Genomic DNA, 19,341 nt, shown 5'->3' with positions numbered 1-19,341 from the left:
CTTAAGTTAAACTTTGTTAAAATGGAAAAGAATGGGAGTGAGCCCCTTTAGTAAGACAAGCTCTTTAGTGCAGATATGGCATCTGGCATAAAGCCAAACCTTCAGGTGCAAGCCTCCTAGGGTGTTCTTAATTGAGCAGCCCTTGCTTAAGAGGTATGTGTTACCACAGGCTCAGGAGAAGCACAGAAGTTACAGATAAATAAAGATCTTGGAGCTAAATTTATAAAAAGAACCTTAGGGAACTGTATCATCAACCCCCATTGTTTCAGAATGTTGGAGTAAGTTCATAAATCTCATTAATGGAAGCACGAATATTCCTGAACCGTTGCCTACCTTTTATCAATCTGACCATTTTAGGGAAAGATTTTTCACTGAACTAGAGTGGCGGTATCCACCTTGAAAGGGAAGAGGCCAAGTTGCTTTCCGTTTATTGTTCAGACCCCAGGGGAGTGGGGAGGGAGTGGGGGATGCATCCCAGAGGCAGTGAGTGGGGACCTGGGAGGGGACTATTGGAGAACTACTGAGGACAGGGCGAGTGATTGCTGAACCTCTGTGATGAGACACGAAATCTACATTTACTTTGCCTTTAGCCAGCCTCTCCTCCATAGGAACCATACATTCAGTGGTTTTAAGACGAATTGTGAGAGATTATTTCCAAGTTTCTGAAGACCAGTGAAATCTTGGGTGGCTACTACAGGACTCCACCAAGCCTTGAACCTGGGGCTGCAATGCAAAAAGAGTTCATAAAATGCAGCAGCAATGTAAACTCAAAAATAGTATGAGGAGAAAAGAAAACAGTACTCTTAAGGATGTTTTTCTTTTAATATTGTTGTTTGGTATTTCTAAGTATACTTTTCTTTACTGGTGTTGATTTGATTGATTTATTTCCTTTGCGTTAACAAAAGGGTGCTTGTCCAGACTGGTGCCTGAGTCCTCTCTTCTCAAGGGCATACCCCATGGGAAAGCAGCTTTGTGCAGAATAAGCCACCATGTGACCTGCACTGCCACCTACTGGTATTTATCTCAAACTGCAGCTCAGGCTAACAGACCTGGGGTTGTATAATATGATTAGCCTGGGAATTACAAAATATTTGCAAACTCTGCATCCAACAAAGGTCTAATATCCAGAATTATAAGAAACTCAAACAAATCAACAAGCAAAGGGTGAACAACCCCATTAAAAATGGGCCAAGGACATGAGCAGACATTTCTCGAAAGAAGATATACACGTGGGCAACAAACATGAAAAAATGCTCAACATCATTATCATCAGAGAAATGCAAATCAAAACCTCAGTGAGATACCATATCATATCAGTGGAATGGCTATTATTAGAAGGTAAAAAAACAACAGATGCTGGTCAGGCTACGGAGAAAAGGGGACGCTTATACACTGTTGGTGGGAATGTAAATTAGCTCAGCCATTGTGGAAAGCAGTTTGAAGATTTCTCAAAAAACTTAAAACAGAATTAGCATCTGACCCAGCAAACCCATTACTGTGTGTATATCCAAAGGAAAATAGATTATTGTACCAAAAAGATATGTGCACGTGTATGTTCATTGCAGCACTGTTCACAATAGCAAAGACATGAAATCAACCTAAGGTGACCATCAGTGGTGGACTGGTTAAAGCAAATGTGGTACATATACACTATGGAACACTATGCAGCCATAAAAAGAGTAAAATTATGTCCTTCACAGCAACATGGATGCAGCTGGAATCCATAATCCTAATTGAATTAATGCAGAAACAGAAAACCAAATACATCATGTTCTCACCAGTGGGAACTAAACATTAACCACATATGGACATAAATGTGGGAAAAATGGAGACACTGCAGACTACTAGAGGGGGTAGGGAGAGAGCAGGCAAGGGCTGAAAAACCGCCTATTGGGTACTATGCTCACCACCTGGGTGTAATATACTCATGTAACAAATCTGCACATGTATTCCCTGTGTCTAAAATAAAAGTTATTTTTTTTTAATGCAAAAATAGCAGACCATACCGAGAGTGAGTAAGAATTTTGGAGATGTTCTAGCCATTGGTTCAATCCCTTAATTTTACTTCTGACACACTGAGAGCAGAGAAGAAAGATACACCATGCACATGGTCCAAAGAGAAACAAAGCCTGCCATTAGGTAAAGCGGGAAGGACAGGTTTTAATCCATAACGTACCATCGTAGTAGGAAAAAGGTCCAGCGTGAACTGAACTCAAGTTTTATTTGTGCAGAGGAGACTGGGCATTTTAAAGCAAGAGTGAGAGAAGAGAGCATGGGTGACGGGGGATCAGTCTGGTCAGAGAAGTGGAAAATTACAAAAAGCAGGAAATCGGGGATTGGTCCGTGTGAAACCCACATTGTTTTGTTAACTGGAGCTTGTCAAGATGAGGCCCTTACCCTCCCACAGAGGCTAGGAGATGGGAGCCCTCTCTCCAGGGGTTGGCTGGAGCAAACAGTAGACTCCTTGGGCAGCCTGCAGTGTCCTCAGGCAGGCACCGAAGCCGAGCCGGGGTCGTCCCTGGGGATGCAGCTTTCAACTGTGAGAAACGAACTTAGTGTTTGGAGACCACTACAAACATGTCTGTGTAGACCGAGGCCAAGGCCAGGGTAAGAATGGGCTCAGAGAAGCCTGGCTAAATTTCCAAGACAGAATCTTTGTCAACATTTATTAAAGCGAATGTGCACCTTTTGAATAAGACAGTCTGGCTTTTCACTTAACAAAAAAGTTTTGAATTCTAGACATTTTACTGTATGAGAACCTCAGAAATATTTTGATTCTACCCTTTAGTAATCCATAATTATAGAAAACAAACTACTCAGGCAGACATGTTAGATATAGTCTCATCGATAGTAACCCTGAAAAGAAATATTAATTTATTCTAGAGGTTCAATAATACATTTGAATTCCAGCCTCAAAAAAAAAAAAAAACATTGCAAAGGAGGATCCACATCTATATGAGAGCAGTAGTAATCTGAGAGTCAAGCATTGAATTTGCAAGTCAGACAGAGATGACTTGCCTAGTAAATTTACAGAAAAAGAAAACCATAAGCAGCAGAATTGTTGAACGTAACTTCTTCTGAAGAAATACTGTGAAAAACGGCAGGAACTCCTGTGAAGTGGGTGGGGATGACCAGCTCTGTCTGTTGACAGGGGCTTACCAACAGGTGTACTAGGTATACTAGGAGGTTCTTAGAGAAGCAGCAACACATATTCACATACTAATATTGTTACTCAAAATCTGTAACTTTTTTTCAGATGATTTACATCTAAGTGGTAAGAAAAAATAGCTTTAGGGTGGGAGGGATGCATGTTTTATGGTTTAATAATACAATTCTAGAAGTTTCACTTGTAGATCCTACTGCAGAACTTGCCTCTGGTAGCTGATTTGTCAGTGTTATGTGCTATCAGTATACTGAATCTACTGAGTTTATTATCTCTATCTTACTTTATACAGAAGGAAGGAAGGGAGGAAGAGAAGAGGGTGGGAAGGAGAGAGGGATAAAGGAAGGAAGGGAGGAAGAAGAGAAGGAAGGGAGAGAAGGGTAGGGGAGGGCAGAGGAGAGGAGGGGAGGAGAGGGGAGGAGAGGAGAGGGGAGGGGAGGAGAGGAGAGGGGAGGAGAGGAGAGGGGAGGGGAGGAGAGGAGAAGGGAGGGGAGGGTGGGGGGGAGAGGGGAGGGGAGGAGAGGAAAGGGGAGGGGAGGAGAGGAGAGGGGAGGGGAGGAGAGGAGAGGGGAGGGGAGGAGAGGAGAGGGGAGGGGAGGAGAGGAGAGGGGAGGGGAGGAGAGGAGAGGGGAGGGGAGGAGAGGAAAGGGAAAGAAAAGCACATTCTTTTCATTCCTGAATTTGTCAGTCTTTGCCCATCAAATTAAGAGGTTACAGTACTATAAATAAAATTCCTTGATTCCATCCTTGCTTTAGACTAAAGTTGTATTATCATTGATGACTCCAATAGGAACACTTTATTACTAAGAAGCAAGAATAGCGCCTCTGCTTATGATTTTGAATTAACTCATTAGATACCCACATTTGCCCCATACTATGCACTTAGACACACTGATTCTACAATCAAAATCTTTTCTCTATTGCTCCGATAATAAGCTACAAAACTCTGAAAACAGTGTGATATATTTTAGGCCTCTAAGCTGAAGCGTATACATCTGAAAGCTGACATATCTAGCCGAATGATTTATACATTCACTTTTCAGACTGGCTTTATGCCCAAGCAAGAGAGGGCCTGGATATGCCCAATGCCATGTGCAAAGCACTCATTTTAAACTAGCAAGTCATTATGAAGCATGTATATTTCTATTTCTCACTGTTCCAGCACTTTGTGTGGAAGGTTACCACAAAGATAGATCACATCAGAGAGTTTTAAGAAAGTATTTGGGGCCATTTAAAGTCAATGGCACGCTGCAGAATTATATGAGTTCCTGTGGGAGCCCGCTCTTCAGCAGCGAAGTTTGTGGTTTTCGCTAATTCTGGAAATAAATGGATGGCTCCTTTGGCATTTTTAGACATTCCCATCACATGAGGCAAGAACAGTTCAAATAGGACTTAACTAACAAGAAGAATAAGGAACAGCTAATGCTCCCTTTCTCCATAATTGTCCAGGAGAAACATGCTCTTTTCTATCTTTGAATTCAACTCACTGAACTCATAAATCATCAGAGCCGTCCCTAAATTGAAGAGTAAGCAAATTTCAAATGGTTGCTTTGCCAAAATTGTTCCATGCTGAGTGTGGCATCAAGAGCTTCAAAGTTCCCCTCTTTCTCAAGTATTTAGCTGTAGGCACACCAGAAGACCTTGGCATGGTTTGCTGGCAGCCATACCAATGACAGCAAGATGGTAATTTTGTGGAAGGAACTGACTCTGTAACAGAAGAGCACACACATTGTTTAGTCCAAAAGGGAGCAGGTGGGAGCAGAGCACCCCAGGAAGTCTGTCTCCTTAATGGCAGGGAGTCGAGCTCCATAGTTGATAGACGCTGGTCAAGAGGCAGAAACAGGCAAAGGCAGGAAAGACGCACATGCATAGGCTAAAATCTCGCTAGGGTGTGCTCAGTGTGGGTGCGTGGCATTCTCGGAAAACAAAAGCAATACATATCTCCTCATCCCTTTTCCTTATTTGTGAGAAATCCTTACTCTGAGGAAGCAAATAGTGATGAGTTAATACCGGAAAACCGGGCAGCACACTTGGCAAATTATTATCACTTCCTTTGGTGTTCATGGTAATAACATTAATCATTAGAAATTCCTGCAGCGTGACATTATTTCCTCTTCTTTGATCTCAGAAGGAAATCTCAAGCAAACTGTCATTTGCCAAACGGACCAGTGAAGAGATTTTTTTTTTCTCTTCGTGGTTGTAAGTGATTTTAAAATGAAGACCCATTGTCAAATCTATGAAGAAAAAGTGAGGCATAGTCCAGATTTGACTGGACTGGATTAAACCTAGATTCATGCCCTAATATTAGCGAAAGCAAACCATCATTCACATTTAGGTGTCAGTTCTGTCAAACAACAGTATATTGCACACAAATAACTTAGAATGTCTTTCAGCAGCTGATACATACAATCTTTCTTTTGTTTAACCATGGTTATAACCTTGTTTAAGTGCTCATTGCATTATTTTCCATATTATATTTACTATTAAGTCCAACAATATTCCTCTTTTTTCACTCCATATAATGTGCTCATAATAATAGGAGACAAAGCTGGAGGCATTAAAACTAGTTCACAGTGTTAGACAGTTTAAAGAATGCTAGTTTGAGAGTTAAAGACTAAAGCAGGAACTTGTAAAGTGACAGTTCCATGTCATGGACTGTTTATTCAAATTAGCTCAATTTTAAGCATAGAGAATGTTGAGGTTTAAACTGTCTTATTCTTTCAAAAGTGAATGCCTTTATCTTTCTTACACAGACTTCATAAATTTCATGATACCTTCACATAGAAAATACTTAGCCCAGTTTGATTATTGTTACTTTTCTTTAACAGCCGACTGCTACCGGGTCCTATAAATGCAGAGTGAAATGTTCTTGTTATTATCTGGCTGTAATGTTGACTAAAGTACTTACATTTATATCATCTTCTGTGTTGATAGCACCTGTTGTCATTGTCAACAGAGAGGTATATATTGTTTACATTGATTTGGATTTTGTTTCTTTGTTTTTCATTTGTTAAGTAGCAAATCACTGACCGTTTTGTTGCTTGGACACCCTCTTTTTTTTATTTTTAGTGTCAAAGGATTTGGCTTTAGTTTTCAGACTTTACTCTGCTTCAATAAGGCATTTAATGACTATGTAAAATATGGACTAAAATATTGTACATTCATGGAGGTTTAACCACTGGATATTTATGCCTGTATTACCCTGATACAAATATTCAGCCGTATCTGAATAGTTAAAATGTCTTTTAGAATACCACGTGGGTTAGATAGAAGTTCACTATCAATAATTTAGAATATATGTAATCTTACATGCTGCCAAGAAGGAAGTAAAAATAAGTACATAATCTTTGAGAGGTCAGGATTCATTTTTTCTGTCGTGTATTCATTCATTAAAATGATCGAATATTCAATGTTACTCTCAGTATTGAAATTGGGAGCAAATGTAGTCCTTGCTTTCATGGAGCTTATAGTCTCTGGAGGTGATAGACTTTAACTAATTAATAACACTCAAACAATACAATATGGCTTGTCCTGTGAAGAAAAACTCGAGGGAGTAGAGAGAGTGCAATGGAGTAGATTGAAGGCAGCAAAACTATTCTGTGAAGAGGAGCAGTTTAGGTGGGACCTGATGATGAGATCGCCATGATTAAATGGATTAGGCTTATGTTGATCCACAGCAAGAGAAACAGTGTTCCAGGCCAAGGAGCAAATCCTCACATGCACTGCGAGGAAGAGGAACGCAAAGACATGGCTGGAGAGTGGGGATACTGATAGAAACATCGACTCTGACTTTAGTTTTTAGAACAGTTTTAGGTTCATAAAAAAATTAGGAAGATGGTACAGATAGTTCCCATACACCCAAGCCAGTTCCCACTATCATTAACAGCTTATATTAGCATGGTACCTTTGCATAATTAATGAACTAATATTATAAATATCTTATGAACCGAAGCCCATAGCTTATTCAGACTTCCTTAGGTTTTTTTTTGTTTTTAACTTAGTCGCACTCAGTTCCCCAGGCTGGAGTGCAGTGGCATGATCTTGGCTCACTGCAACCTCCACCTCCCAGGTTCAAGAGATTCTCCTGCCTCAGCCTCCTGAGGATTACAGGCATGCACCACTACACCTGGCTAATTTTTTGTATTTTTAGCAGAGACGGGGTTTCACCATGTTGGCCAGGCTGGTCTCGAACTCCTGACCTCAGGTGATCCACCAGCCTTGGCCTCCCACAGTGCTGGGATTACAGGAGTGAGCCACCGGGCCTGGCCCAGACTTCCTTAGTTTCTACCCAACATCAGTTTTAGGTTCTGGAATCCTATGGGACACCATGTTACATTTAGTGGCTGTGACTCCTCAGGCTCCCCTTGGCTGTCATAGTTTCTCAGACTTCCTGTGTTTTTGATGACCCCAACAATTTTGAGAAGTCCTCTTTTGTAGGTTGCCCTCTGTTGGAAATTTTCTGACTTTTTTTTCCCTCATGATTAGACTAGGTTTGTGTCTTTTGTAGAGGAAAATCACAAAGCTAAGGCGCCATTTTCATTGCATCATATCGTGGGCAAGCACTGTCAGCATGATTTGTGACTGTTGGTTCTGACTTTGACTTGAATCACCTGGCTGAGGTCGTGTTTTCTTCCCTGTAAAGTGGCTCCTCCGCTGCCTCGCTCTGCACTTTCCAGAATCTACCCCTTGGAAGGGAGTCTGTATGTGTAGCTCACACTTAGGGATTAGGAGTTATGCTCCAATCCCTCAAGGCCGGAGTAGCTTCCTTAAAGGCAAAACAGTGGCATAAGTTATTAGAAATGATTCGGCAGGGGATTTGATTTGACTCCCTGATTTATTCATTTAGTCAATCATTTCTTTAAATCAGTGTAGACTCGTGGATTTTTTTTTTTTTTCTTTTTGAGACAGGGTCTTGCTCTGTTGCCAGGCTGGAGTGCAGTGGTGCTATCTGGGCTCACTGCAACTTCTGTCTCTTGGGTTCAAGCGATTCTCCTGCCTCAGCCCCCTGAGTAGCTGGGATTACAGGCACGCGCCGCCACGCCCAGCTTATTTTTGTATTTTAGTAGAAACGGGGTTTCACCATGTTGGCCAAGATGGTGTTGATCTCCTGACCTTGTAATCCACCCATCTTGGCCTTCCAAAGTGGTGGGATTACAGGCGTGAGCCACTGCACCAGGCCATGGATATTTCTTTTATAGTTTGGATTATAATCCAACACGACTTATTTTGTGGCTCAAATCGTTCCAGCTTTGGCCATTGGGAGCGCTTTCAGTTGGCTTTGTGCCCCTTTCACACACCCTCATGATGTGAGGTTTTCTGTGGGGAGGAGGGTACATGCCCTGCTTTCTGTGACTACTGGATGCTCCAGGCTCATCCCGTATACACTTGGCCTTGGTGTTAGTATCAGCCCTCTCTACAGGAAGACTTGGTTTGTTTTATTGGAGGAGGTAGTCAATGCAAGATCTAGGTGTGTTCATTGATACGAGGGTGCCATTTGTTTTAGATCTTCTCAGCTGATAGAGCAAAGAAATAGATGTGTGTATCCTAACCCATGTATATACATACATCTATAAATATTCCCATAGGTGGCCATCTGTATCTATATTAAGCTAAACGTGAGTTTATACTGATGTCTCCAATTCAAATATGCTAACGAAGGCATCATTCTAGCCTCCTTCTCTTATCTGTAAATTCTAACCAAAAAATAACCTGGCTTTTCCAAGCCACCTTCATTTATATACCTATTCATGTTTAGCTTTGTATGAGTTTGCCAAACTCTAAAGTGGCTGTATCTTTTTTGTTCCCACCAAAAATGAATGAGAGCTCCCTTTGCTATGTATCCTCATAAGCATTGGTCATGTGAGTTGCTTATATTTCAGCCATTCAAATAGTTGTATAAAGGTGTCATATCACTGAACAGCTACATAAACGATGGTGGGTGAGAGAAGCCAGGTTCTTACAGTTAGACTGAGAATTTACAGAGAAGTAAGGGGAGGGCTAAGAATCGTGAAGCTGTATTCCCATGGGAGACAACTTTGCCAGCTACAGTACAGTGCTTACGTGCAGTTGCTGTTCTTTAATTTTTAGAAACTTTGCTCAATTCCAAAGTTATTTAGGTCAGCCCCTTTCTCCTGACCCTATTCAGTGAGGTAATTTGATATATTTATGATACAGTTGCATTCCTCTGTCATATTCTGCATATCTTTCTGGGATTCCCAGCCTCCTATTTTTTAAATTGTGCATATATTAAGGCTCACTCTTGATGCAGTGAAGTTTGATGAGTTTTCAGAGATGCATAATGTCATGCATCCACCATTACAGCATCACACAGGATGGTTTCACCATCGCCCCAAGCCCAGTGCTTGATCCCCTCTGACTTCCCTTCCTAGCAATCAGGATTTGTGTTTTCATAGATGGCAGGTTTTCATTTTACAAGTCATATAATTGGATCATATCATATGTAGCCTCTCACACTGGCTTTTTTCACTTACCAACGTGCATTTCAGTTTCCTCCTTGTCTTTGTGACTTGATTGCACTTTTTTTTAACCACTGAATAATATTCCATTATATGGATCTACTAGCTTATGCATTCACCTATAGAAGGACTTCTTGGTTCCTTTCAATTTTGGCAATTATATATAAAGCTGCTTAAACATTCATACATGTTTTTGTGTAGATATAAGTTTTCAAATCAAATATGGATGAGATTACTGGATTGTATAGTAAGATTATGTTTAGTTTTGTAAGAGTTTGCCAAGTTGTCTTCTAAAGCTGCTATACCATTTTTCATTCCCACCAAAAATGAGAGTTCCTGTTGGTTTGTATCCTCATAGGAATTTGATAATGTGAGTTTCTTTGATTTTAACCATTCTAATGAGTGTATAATGGTATCAGCATGCTGTTCTCAATCAAATTTCCCTGATGACACGCGACACTGAGCATCTCCTCACATGCTTGTTTGCTATCTCTGTATCTTTGACAGCCTGGTCTTTTTCCAGTTCTTTTGCCCAGTTTTGAATTGTGTTGTTTTCTTACTGTTGAGTTTTAAGAGTTTCTTAGAGTTCTTTGTAGATTTTGAATATAAGTCCTCTATCAAATATCTGTTTTGCAAATATATTCTCCTATTCTGTGGCTTGTCTTTTCATTCTCTTGATAGTGTCTTTTGTGGAGAAGTTTTAAATTTTAATAAAACTGACATTTTTATTCTTTCACTGATTATGTCTTTTGGTGTTATATCTAAAAATCCATTGCCAAACTCAAAATCACATTAATTTTTCTCCTCTTGTTTATTCCAGAAGTTTTATAATATTTTGGTTTATATTTAGGTTGAAGATCTGTTTTGAGTCAGTTTTTGTGAAAAGTGTAAGTTCAGTATATTTACTTTTTATATTTGCATATGCATGTCCAATTATTCCAGCACCATTTGTTGAAAAGACTATTTTTTCTCTCTATTGAATTGCTTTTCTCCTTTATTAAGGATTAATTGACTTTATTTGTGCAGAAAGAATGTTACATTTTTTAACAATACTATTCAGTTATAATTTCACACCATAAAATTCTCTGAGATTTAGTGTACAAATCAATAAGTGTATAAACTTACAGACTTATGCTACTATTAATGCAATTCAGTTTTAGAACATTTCTTTCACTCCCAAAAGATCTCTTGTGTCCATTTTTATTAATCCACACTCTTTCCCCAGCCCTAGGCAACCATTAATTTAATCTACTTTGTGCCCCTATAAGATTTGCCTTTTCTTACTGGTATGAACACTTGCTTACAAGTCCTTGTGTGGCTATGTGTGTTATTTCTCCTGAGTAGATTCCTCTGAGTAGAACTGCTGATTCATGTGGTAAGGGGTGTATTATTATTATCTTTTCTTTTTTTGGATATTACCATTTTACTGATTGTGAAATAGTTTCTCATGCATGTTTTAATTTGAATTTCCCTGATTAATTAATGGCATGGAGAATATTTTCATGTTTATTAGCCATTGATATATCTTTTTAAGTGAATATCTATTCAAATATTATGCTCAGTTTTTAATTGAGTTGTCTTCTAATAGAGCTGTAGGAGTCTTTTATATAGTCTGGGTACAAGTCCTTTGTCAAATATATGATTTGCAAATATGTTTTCCAGTGTGTAGCTTGTCTTTTCATTTCCTAATGGTATATTTTGGATGATGAAGTTTTTAATTTTGATGAAGAACAATTTATCTTTTTTTGTTTACTCATGAATTGAGCTTTCAGTGTCATGTCTAAGAACTCTTCTCTAACACAAGTTCACAAAAAATACTTCTATATTTTTATTCTGGATGTTTTATAATATTAACTCTAACGTTTAAGTCTATGATCTATCTAGAGTTAGTTTTTGTGTATTATATGAGTAAAGTGTGTAAATTTCTCTCTCTCTGTTTTTTTTTTTTGAGACAGAGTCTCGCTCTGTCTCCCAGGCTAGTGTGCAGTGGCAGAATCTCGGCTCACTGCATCCTCTGCCATCTAGGCTCAAGCAATCCTCCCACCTCAGCCTCCCAAGTAGCTGGGACTATAACTGCATGCCACCATGCCTGGCTAATATATTTTTTTGGTGGGGAGGACGGAGTCTCGCTGTGTCACCCAGGTTGGAGTGCACAGGTACGATCTCAGCTCACTGCAATCTCTGCCTCCTGGGTTCAAGCGATTCTCCTGCCTCAGTCTCCTGAGTAGCTGGGATTACAGGCACCTGCCACCATGCCCAGCTAATTTTTGTATTTTTAGTAGAGACAGGGTTTTACCATGTTGGTCAGGCTGGTCTAGAACTCCTGACCTCGTGATCTGCTCACCTCGGACTCCCAAAGTGCTGAGATTACAGGCATGAGCCACTGCACCCAGCAAATTTCTGTATTTTTAATAGAGATGAGGTCTCGCCATGTTGCCCAGGCTGGTCTTGACCTCCTGGGCTCAAGTAATCCTCTCAAAGTGCTGGGATTACAGGCATGAGCCACTGTGCCCAGCCTAAATTCCTCTTTTTGCATGAATTTATCCAGTGGTTCCAACACATTTGTAGAAAAGACTATCCTTTCCCTACTGAAGTACCTTGACAGCTTTGTCCAAAATTAGTTGATTTTATATGTAAGGGGCTATTTCTGGATTCCTGACTCTACTTTATTGATCTATATTTCCATGCTTACGTCAGTACCACACTGTCTTGATTATTGTATCTTTATAGAAATTTCGAATTCAGGAAGTGTAAGTAGTCTAAATTCATTTTTATTTTTCAAAATTATTGTGGCTAATTTGATTCCTTTGTGTTTTTATATAAATGTTAGCACCAGCTTGTTAATTTCTGCAAAAATTTTAAATGAGAAAAGCCTGCTGAATTCTTGATAGGGATTGTGTTGAATCTATAGATCAATTTGGTAAGAATTTGCCATCTTAACAACACTCAGTCTTTGAATCCATAAACATGGACTATCTCTCTGTTCACTTAGATCTTCTCTGATTTTTCATAGTGATGTTTTATGGTTTTCAGTGTGCAAGCTCTGCACTACTTTTGTTAAAATATCCCTCATATTTTATTCTTTTTATGCTATTGTGAATATAATTTTTTAGAACTGATAAAGAGATGGAAATGATAGGCTGGGCGTGGTGGCTCATACCTGTAATCCCAGCACTTTGGGAGGCTGAGGCGGGCAGATCATGAGGTCAGGAGATCCAGACCATCCTGGCTAACACGGTGAAACTCCGTCTCTACCAAAAATACAAAAAAATTAGCCAGGCGTGGTGGCGGGCGCCTGTAGTCCCAGCTACTCAGGAAGCTGAGGCAGGAGAATGGCGTGAACCCGGGAGGTGGAGCTTGCAGTGAGCCAAGATCACGCCACTGCACTCCAGCCTGAGTGACAGAGTGAGACTCTGCCTTAAAAAAAAAAAAAAAAAAAAAAAAAAAGATGGAAATGACATAATAAGATACGTGATTTCCACGTTTCTCAATCCCTCATCAAACTCACCTTCCTTAGAGCTCCCTGTTTTAATAAATGGCATTGCCATTCATGGAGTTCTCAGTCCAAAACCTTAGAATCAGCTTTCTTTTCTGGTTTTCTCTGCTACTGTTTTTTTAACATGGCAGCAAACCTTGAGAGCTCCACATGTTAGATTATAAAAGCCAAGAGTGGAAAGAAGGGATGATGAGGAATTAGTTAAAAAGCAGTTACAATAGTTCTCAAAAAATGAGTTACAAAAGTTCTCGAACATGGTTTGCACAAGGAGGTTGGCAGTAGAGATGGAGAGAAGTGAGTAGATTTGAAATATATTTCAGAGTTAAGGACTGTTGTGTTTTTATAATGGACTCAGTATGAGTGAATGGGTTAATAAGGGCCATTTATTGTACAGGTAGGAAAACTGAAAGAAGGGTGGGCTTGGGAGAAATTTAGGAGGTGGAAAATACATGTAACTAATATTACATATGTTAAATATTAAGTCTTATGTGCGACCCTCTAGACTCAGATTCTGGAACTCAAAGCAGTGGTGACCTACTCAGTCTCTGAATAGCATATCACACAGTCCAGCTGCTTTTCCTCCTTTATTTGGCTTCCAGGACACCACGTACTATTGGGTTACATTTTCCCTCTATCCCATTAGCGTGTTCTCCATCTACGTTGATGGATCTTCCTCCTCTTTATGACATCTAAATATTGGACTGCCCAAGTTATTGTTTTCCTTATACTTTGTTTTTCTCTATCATTACTTGCTCTCCGGTTGATAATATCTAATTGCATAGGTTTTAATTCTGTATCTACTGTGAAAATTCCCAAATGGATATCTCTAGCCAGAACATTCACTTGAACTACAGAATGGTGTCATCACGTCCACTTGTATGGCTGCATCTCACATTTAACATGTCAGGTCTGAACTCTCGATTTCCTTTCTAGTTCTTCCCCAGCCAAGTTTGCTTTTCTTACTGGGCCCCTCAGTAAGTGGCATCACCCTTCAGGCAGTTGCTCAGGCCAAAACCTGGGAGGTGTCCTTTATTATTTCTTTCTGTGTCTCAGCCCATACCTAAACCTTTGGCACATCTTGTCACTTGTAAACTTGTCAGTGGCTCTTGCCATTACCCATATCTATAACCCATTTTCCCATATTCAGCCCCTTAAAAAGTTGACAAGATTTTATGTATTAATATTTTCAAAACAGAAATTGTATTATACTGCTTCTTATCATATCCACCACTGCTACCCTAGTCGAAGCCTCTGTCGTTTCTATCCTGATTTCACTTCTACCACTCATTTCTCTAAAATCTATTTAGCATAGACCAGTCATAATGATATTTAAAACATAAGCCAGATGAACCACTTCCTGGCCTAAAAATGAGGGAACGAGGGACTGCGTGAACTCTCTGAGTGCATTCTCATTCTGCTCTCCTCCTTCAGACACCTGCAGATGCACTCTGCTCCTATCTCACAGCAACTTAATGGCCTTATGCTATTCCTGGCCATAGAAGATATTTGTTGTTGAGAAAATTACTGAATATTATTACACATAGCTGTAAGCAATATTAACTTTTTTTTTTTTTACCATAGCATATTTATTAAAAGCCAGAAGCTAGAAGACGAGGAAAGAAGAGGTGGTTAAAGAAAGATACAGTAACAGCAGTAATATCTAACAGGAAGGCTACAGGGGAAAATACAGAAATTCCATAAAGAACAAACACTGTAACTCAAAACCAAAGCTTTGCTAGTCACTAGTGCCCGCTACATCCTAACAGGTGCCGCGTATTTAATTGTGAAGTCTTTAACAATCACAAGAATATCTCTGAATCATTAAGAGAATGTTGAAAAATAGCCACATAAAGAAAGCAATAAAGGAGCTAAATGACTTAGTAGAAAAACAGACTTTATAAATAAGTTTAATTTTCCAAATATTTTATTGCTTAAGAAAGTAACTTCCCTGATTTGGAGAATTTAGTTCCAAGAAGGGATTCATTTCCTAGTGATGTTGAGGGTTGCTCTGCCCAGGTACCCTTAAGATATATAATTGGAGAACTTTTTATTAGTATGACACAAAGAGACTCAGCCTTAATAAGAATTTTATGCTCAACATGAAATTAATATTTTGCTTTTGAAATAGTGTAGTGCCATTATTTTACTCTTAACATTTAACAAATTTTTTAAAAAGAAAGTAACATGCCATTTTTATTTCTTGTTAAAATAATGTTAATTGTAAAAATGTAGACAGTGGGGAAAAAATCATTCATAGTCCCACCAGCAAAAGACAAACACTGTTAAAACGTATGCGTGTTATTTTAGCCTCTTTTTTTTTTTTTTTTACATTGCTATGCTCTTCTAAAGATTCCTCAGGTTATCTAATTTTTATTATCGATAGAAACTAAAGTTATTACCCTTTGTGTTTCCAAACGTGTGCAACATCTCAATAATGTGCTTTAAAAGAATAAATTATTTCAATATCCATGAACCCCAGATATGGCTCATGCCTTAGTTTATTTAAGTCTATCACCTTTATCTAACAATAACTGTAATACATTTTGTTTACTTTAAATACTTTATAAAAATATTATCATATTAAGAAAAATAAAACCAATAGAATATTTAAGTTATAGTATTAAAATATTTAGAATAAAAATGAACAAATATGAAATAGAAGTAGCTACTTATTTGCAATAGTCACCTCTCTGGGAAAAAAATCCAAACTTGATTTTAATTTAAAATGTATTCGAGCTGCTTAGGTAAGTTAGGATCCCAAATGGAATATACAAATACTATTTTACAATACTGTAATTTAATTTTCATGTGTATGGCCAAAACTGTAGAAAGGACTCAATAGTTCACGACAAAAGGAGATCAGTGTATTACCATTCAGATTAAATATTTTATTTCTATTCTAAAGGATATTCCAATTTTGGAAACAAAATTAAATTGGCGTAATCATTTACATACGTGGAAATATTTTACCAAGCTTTAACTTATCAGAAATCTTAACCTTTACATTTTTATATCACTTACTCTCCTCTTAACAGACAAGACAGCTTGTTTTCCAAGCTTGTTTGAACAAGTTCTAACGCTTAAACTATAATGATAATCAGAACTATGGGAGAAAATTTGCTGTTACTTGCTCTCTTAAATAGTATTATGTCTAAATGTATCTTAGAAGTCAGGGAGGCCCATGAGCTTCTTTCAGCAGTTCTTTCTCTGAGGTCCCTCATAGATGGTCATCCTCCAGGCTTGCCTAGTGGCTGGGCTCTCACAAGCCATTCACTTCATAGTGATTTATTATTCATTCATTTGGCCAGTACATATGTAACATCTGCTGTCTGCCTGCCAGTATATTTGACACTGAGTACATAAAGATGGACACACGTGGAGAAACAGGAACACTTTTGTTTTATTTAGTTTGCATGAGCTGGTATCTCTCTTTTTGCTACTTTTGTCTTTTCAAAAATGGTGACTGTGAAGAATAATTTTAATTTTCTTTTTAAACATCTATTAAAAATATAAAGCAGAGTAAAAAGATAAATGTAAGACAAATGTGTTTTCTAAGACATAGTCCTATAAATATTTGCATAGTAATGGCATCTCTTTATTTCCCCTCCCAATCATAATAGTCACCCTCTCTAAAAGCGTGCACCCTAACACAAATGCATACACCTTACATTTCTAGGCTAAAAACATTTGGCTTCCTATTACACACTTCCCAATATCATTACCATATTTAAAACTACCTTTTGTCTACGCATGTCTGTAATCTGCTTTTAAATATAGTAACCAGAACTAAAAAGGTAACCACATATTTTAAATATGGTAACCAAAACTAAACATGGATTTCTAGACATAGACTAACAAAGTGCCACTATATTTTTGTGTGTATTGAACACTAATAGTTTAGTTTAAACTGCAGTCATTTTCAGAAGGAAGAAACACAACCAATCACACCACTGGCTCATATTGAGCTCACTGTGAACAAATAAACTTCTATGTCTTATTCACAGAGAATATCGGTAATTTGGGTTTTCTATTTATTTTATCCTTTCTACATTTCATCTTGCTCAGTTTTTGCCTTTTCTTTTGTTAGAGACAGGGTCACCCTTTGTTGTCCACACTGGTGTGCTGTGGCTATTCACAGGCATAATCATAGCTCACTGCAGTCTCCAACTCCTGGCCTCAAGCTGTCCTCCAGTCTCAGCCTCCAGAGTAGCTGAAACTACAGGTGTCTGCCACTGCCTCCAGCTCCCATCTTGCTGTTTTAGTTTTAATCTCATGTTTTCACCCTATTAAACTTTTGGAATCACATTTTTGCTACTAGATGTACAGTTAGCCATGCCTCTTTGATTTAAATGATTTGTAAACTTGATACTCTCTACATCTTCAAGTTATTGATCTAAAAAAAGTGTGCACTGAGTCAGAGCCATGGACAAAAACTTCAGAAGAAAACAGATATCCTCTTTCAGCCTGATAATGAACAAATAATCCTTTTTATTCTACAAGCCACAAGAAGACCTTGTTATTGAAACTTTTCAATCTTCTTATAAAAAATATCTTGATAACAACCCGAAGGCATGTCATATTTACTGATTAGTATTGTTTGATAAAATTTCTCTTGCAACCCATGCTAATCACTATTATTACATTTACTATCATTTTATTTTCATTTGCCAAGTACTAATGGAACACATCTTTGATGATCTGTTCTGGAATTTCATCAGAGTTAGACCTATATTTTATTTTCTTCTTTAGAAATAATTTACAATTGTTCTAATTTTATATGGTATGATATCTATAGGAGAGCATATATGTGTATATACATTCTTTTGTAACTGAAAGATAGGATTAGATCATCTAATCGAATCTCATTTTTAAAATGAACAAATACAGGCATAAGGAGATATATTTATGTCAGTGTAAAACTAATTATGCGTTTCATTTAGTGAGGTCCTTCACCATCTGCCAAGGACAATCCTAATTTACTTAAAGAAGTTAACTTCCAAGTTGAAGATACCCTCAGAGTTTCCAAATATGACTTTCCATCATTATGATGTTGAGCGTATTTCAAAACTACAGTCAAGGGATTTTGTGATTGGCCTGACTCCATCTATTCCAAATAACTTACATTAATAAGAATTATCATTAGGTGATAAAGAGATGAATTGGACACAACCATCGCATTAAGTATAATACATGAGACTGTTGACCTTATATCTAATCACTGAAGGACACACCAAAAAAAGACAGGTTTCTGTGACATAAGCTGCAAGGCAGACCCAAAATTACTGATGTTTCTGTGATACAAGCTTGTTATAGAATATTTAACGTTTTATCTATAAATAATTTGAATTCTGCAGAGCTTGTTTGCAGGCGTTTTAAATCAGTATTAACTGTATCATCTTATTAACAATCAAAATTAAAAACCAATGGAAATTTATTTTTGCCTTTCTCAAATAAATTACATTTCTGTCTGCTACACAGATATAGCCTATTAATGTGATTTATTTAAAAAGATGAAAATAAAGCATGAATAAATAAAGCAAAAAAGACACGACCCTTAAAATGCTAATTCTCTTCTTTCTCGTTATGTCTGAAAGTATACTCACCTTTGCAAATGCCGGGCTCTGTGCTGCTTGGGCCAGGTCTACCGAAGTAAAGTGCTGTACAAGATGGCTGCAGTGGAAGTTTGAGCTTTTCTTTCATTTCGAATCAATCCAGACAGCTGTTCCTGGTCACTTTATGAAACTCTGCAGCCTTCCTCTTTGCTTTGGTTGTATGAAACTGGTTTGAAGACTTCAGCTTAAAAAAAAAATAATAACAGTACAGTGGCATTCTGGTTGTCAGAAAAGCAGACTCTTGGTGCCTTAAGAGCAAGAGATGGCTGGGCGTGGTGGTTCATGCCTGTAATCCCAGCATTTTGGGAGGTCGAGGCGGGTGGATCACATGAGGTCAGGAGTTCGAGACCAGCCTGACCAACATGGTGAAACCCCGTCTCTACTAAAAATACAAAAATTAGCTGGATATGGTGGTGTGCACCTGTAATCTCAGCTACTTGGGAGGCTGAGGCAAGAGAATCACTTGAACTCGAGAGGCGAGGGTTGCAGTGAGCCAGGATCATGCTATTGCACTCCAACCTGGGCAACAAGAGCAAAACTCCATCTCAAAAAAAAAAAGAGCAAGAGACTAATACATAATTTCAAGATTAATAA

Source organism: Pan troglodytes, chromosome 3 (assembly GCF_028858775.2).
Source record: "Pan troglodytes isolate AG18354 chromosome 3, NHGRI_mPanTro3-v2.0_pri, whole genome shotgun sequence".
NCBI classification, from domain to species: domain Eukaryota; kingdom Metazoa; phylum Chordata; class Mammalia; order Primates; family Hominidae; genus Pan; species Pan troglodytes.
The sequence above is the reverse complement of the archived record's forward strand: the minus strand, read 5'-3'. Positions refer to the sequence as shown.